Raw genomic sequence first — 4,628 nt, 5'->3', positions numbered from 1 at the left:
ATACACCAAATACAGCAAAAACTTTGAGTCTACAACGTTTATTTTAGGTGTGTGAGCCAAAATGAACTTTTTATTGCTTTAAATGCGTTTTCAGCCTGATTGTGCACTTTAGGTGAAAATGTCAAAATCTTAAAAATGAGCATAAGCACAATGAAATTAATGCTGGAATCATCTTCAGGATGCTAGAATACACTAAATACAGCAAAAATTTTGAGTTTACAACGTTTAGTTTAGGTGTGAGAGCCAAAATGAACTTTTTATTGCTTTAAACGCGTTTTCAGCCCCTGATTGTACAATTAAGGTGAAAATGTCAAAATCTTCAAAATGAGCATAAGCACAATGAAATTAATGCTGGAATCATCTTCAGGATGCTAGAATACACCAAATACAGCAAAAATTTTGAGTCTACAACGTTTATTTTAGGTGTGTGAGCCAAAATGAACTTTTTATTGCTTTAAATGCGTTTTCAGCCTGATTGTGCACTTTAGGTGAAAATGTCAAAATCTTCAAAATGAGCATAAGCACAATGAAATTAATGCTGGAATCATCTTCAGGATGCTAGAATACACTAAATACAGCAAAATTTTTGAGTCTACAACGTTTAGTTTATGTGTGAGAGCCAACATGAACTTTTTATTGCTTTAAATGCGTTTTCAGCCTGATTGTGCACTTTAGGTGAAAATGTCAAAATCTTAAAAATGAGCATAAGCACAATGAAATTAATGCTGGAATCATCTTCAGGATGCTAGAATACACTAAATACAGCAAAAATTTTGAGTCTACAACGTTTAGTTTAGGTGTGAGAGCCAAAATGAACTTTTTATTGCTTTAAACGCGTTTTCAGCCCCTGATTGTACAATTAAGGTGAAAATGTCAAAATCTTCAAAATGAGCATAAGCACAATGAAATTAATGCTGGAATCATCTTCAGGATGCTAGAATACACTAAATACAGCAAAAATTTTGAGTCTACAACGTTTAGTTTAGGTGTGAGAGCCAAAATGAACTTTTTATTGCTTTAAATGCGTTTTCAGCCTGATTGTGCACTTTAGGTGAAAATGTCAAAATCTTCAAAATGAGCATAAGCACAATGAAATGAATGCTGGAATCATCTTCAGGATGCTAGAATACACTAAATACAGCAAAAATTTTGAGTCTACAACGTTTATTTTAGGTGTGTGAGCAAAAATGAACTTTTTATTGCTTTAAATGCATTTTCAGCCTGATTGTGCACTTTAGGTGAAAATGTCAAAATCTTCAAAATGAGCATAAGCACAATTAAATTAATGCTGGAATCATCTTCAGGATGCTAGAATACACTAAATACAGCAAAAATTTTGAGTCTACAACGTTTAGTTTAGGTGTGAGAGCCAAAATGAACTTTTTATTGCTTTAAACGCGTTTTCTGCCCCTGATTGTACAATTAAGGTGAAAATGTCAAAATCTTCAAAATGAGCATAAGCACAGTGAAATTAATGCTGGAATCATCTTCAGGATGCTAGAATACACTAAATACAGCAACAATTTTGAGTCTACAACGTTTAGTTTAGGTGTGAGAGCCAAAATGAACTTTTTATTGCTTTAAACGCGTTTTCAGCCCCTGATTGTACACTTCAGGTGAAAATGTCAAAATCTTCAAAATGAGCATAAGCACAATGAAATTAATGCTGGAATCATCTTCAGGATGCTAGAATACACTGAATACAGCAAAAATTTTGAGTCTACAACGTTTAGTTTAGGTGTGAGAGCCCAAATGAACTTTTTATTGCTTTAAATGCGTTTTCAGCCTGATTGTGCACTTTTGGTGAAAATGTCAAAATCTTAAAAATGAGCATAAGCACAATGAAATTAATGCTGGAATCATCTTCAGGATGCTAGAATACACTAAATACAGCAAAAATTTTGAGTCTACAACGTTTAGTTTAGGTGTGAGAGCCAAAATGAACTTTTTATTGCTTTAAACGCGTTTTCAGCCCCTGATTGTACAATTAAGGTGAAAATGTCAAAATCTTCAAAATGAGCATAAGCACAATGAAATTAATGCTGGAATCATCTTCAGGATGCTAGAATACACTAAATACAGCAACAATTTTGAGTCTTCAACGTTTAGTTTAGGTGTGAGAGCCAAAATGAACTTTTTATTGCTTTAAATGCGTTTTCAGCCTGATTGTGCACTTTAGGTGAAAATGTCAAAATCTTAAAAATGAGCATAAGCACAATGAAATTAATGCTGGAATCATCTTCAGGATGCTAAAATATACTAAACACAGCAAAAATTTTGAGTCTACAACGTTTAGTTTAGGTGTGAGAGCCCAAATGAACTTTTTATTGCTTTAAATGCGTTTTCAGCCTGATTGTGCACTTTAGGTGAAAATGTCAAAATCTTCAAAATGAGCATAAGCACAATGAAATTAATGCTGGAATCATCTTCAGGATGCTAGAATACACTAAATACAGCAAAAATTTTGAGTGTACAACGTTTAGTTTAGGTGTGAGAGCCAAAATGAACTTTTTATTGCTTTAAACGCGTTTTCTGCCCCTGATTGTACACTAAAGGTGAAAATGTCAAAATCTTAAAAATGAGCATAAGCACAATGAAATTAATGCTGGAATCATCTTCAGGATGCTAGAATACACTAAATACAGCAAAAATTTTGAGTCTGCAACGTTTAGTTTAGGTGTGAGAGCCAAAATGAACTTTTTATTGCTTTAAACGCGTTTTCAGCCCCTGATTGTACAATTAAGGTGAAAATGTCAAAATCTTCAAAATGAGCATAAGCACAATGAAATTAATGCTGGAATCATCTTCAGGATGCTAGAATACACTAAATACAGCAAAAATTTTGAGTCTACAACGTTTAGTTTAGGTGTGAGAGCCAAAATGAACTTTTTATTGCTTTAAATGCGTTTTCAGCCTGATTGTGCACTTTAGGTGAAAATGTCAAAATCTTCAAAATGAGCATAAGCACAATGAAATTAATGCTGGAATCATCTTCAGGATGCTAGAATACACTAAATACAGCAAAAATTTTGAGTCTACAACGTTTAGTTTAGGTGTGAGAGCCAACATGAACTTTTAATTGCTTTAAATGCGTTTTCAGCCTGTTTGTGCACTTTAGGTGAAAATGTCAAAATCTTAAAAATGAGCATAAGCACGATGAAATTAATGCTGGAATCATCTTCAGGATTTTAGAATACACTAAATACAGCAAAAATTTTGAGTCTACAACGTTTAGTTTAGGTGTGAGAGCCAACATGAACTTTTTATTGCTTTAAATGCGTTTTCAGCCTGATTGTGCACTTTAGGTGAAAATGTCAAAATCTTAAAAATGAGCATAAGCACAATGAAATTAATGCTGGAATCATCTTCAGGATGCTAGAATACACTAAATACAGCAAAAATTTTGAGTCTACAACGTTTAGTTTAGGTGTGAGAGCCAAAATGAACTTTTTATTGCTTTAAACGCGTTTTCAGCCCCTGATTGTACAATTAAGGTGAAAATGTCAAAATCTTCAAAATGAGCATAAGCACAATGAAATTAATGCTGGAATCATCTTCAGGATGCTAGAATACACCAAATACAGCTAAATTTTTGAGTCTACAACGTTTATTTTAGGTGTGTGAGCCAAAATGAACTTTTTATTGCTTTAAATGCGTTTTCAGCCCCTGATTGTACAATTAAGGTGAAAATGTCAAAATCTTCAAAATGAGCATAAGCACAATGAAATTAATGCTGGAATCATCTTCAGGATGCTAGAATACACTAAATACAGCAAAAATTTTGAGTCTACAACGTTTAGTTTAGGTGTGAAAGCCAAAATGAACTTTTTATTGCTTTAAATGCGTTTTCAGCCTGATTGTGCATTTTAGGTGAAAATGTCAAAATCTTCAAAATGACCATAAGCACAATGAAATGAATGCTGGAATCATCTTCAGGATGCTAGAATACACTAAATACAGCAAAAATGTTGAGTCTACAACGTTTATTTTAGGTGTGTGAGCAAAAATGAACTTTTTATTGCTTTAAATGCGTTTTCAGCCTGATTGTGCACTTTAGGTGAAAATGTCAAAATCTTCAAAATGAGCATAAGCACAATGAAATTAATGCTGGAATCATCTTCAGGATGCTAGAATACACTAAATACAGCAAAAATTTTGAGTTTACAACGTTTAGTTTAGGTGTGAGAGCCAAAATGAACTTTTTATTGCTTTAAACGCGTTTTCAGCCCCTGATTGTACAATTAAGGTGAAAATGTCAAAATCTTCAAAATGAGCATAAGCACAATGAAATTAATGCTGGAATCATCTTCAGGATGCTAGAATACACCAAATACAGCAAAAATTTTGAGTCTACAACGTTTATTTTAGGTGTGTGAGCCGATTGGGGCCGCGACGCGGGCTGCGCGCAGGGGAGAAGGGAGTCCTCCACCGGCAGCCGCGAAGGGCCCCGCGGGACGCGCGGAGACGGAGCGGGGGGAATGCGCGGCGCTAGGTCTGCACTTGGGGGGACGGGGGCCGCCTCGACAGGGCGGCCCGCGACGGCCCCAGCCGCGGGAATCGAGCGGGGCGCGGGGGGGTGGAGGACGTGACGGTCCGCACCCCCCCTCTCTCCCGTTTTCTTCCCGATC

The sequence above is a fragment of the Vanacampus margaritifer genome, chromosome 15 (genome assembly GCF_051991255.1).
Source record: "Vanacampus margaritifer isolate UIUO_Vmar chromosome 15, RoL_Vmar_1.0, whole genome shotgun sequence".
Taxonomy (NCBI): Eukaryota; Metazoa; Chordata; class Actinopteri; order Syngnathiformes; family Syngnathidae; genus Vanacampus; species Vanacampus margaritifer.
Note: the sequence above shows the minus strand (reverse complement) of the source record.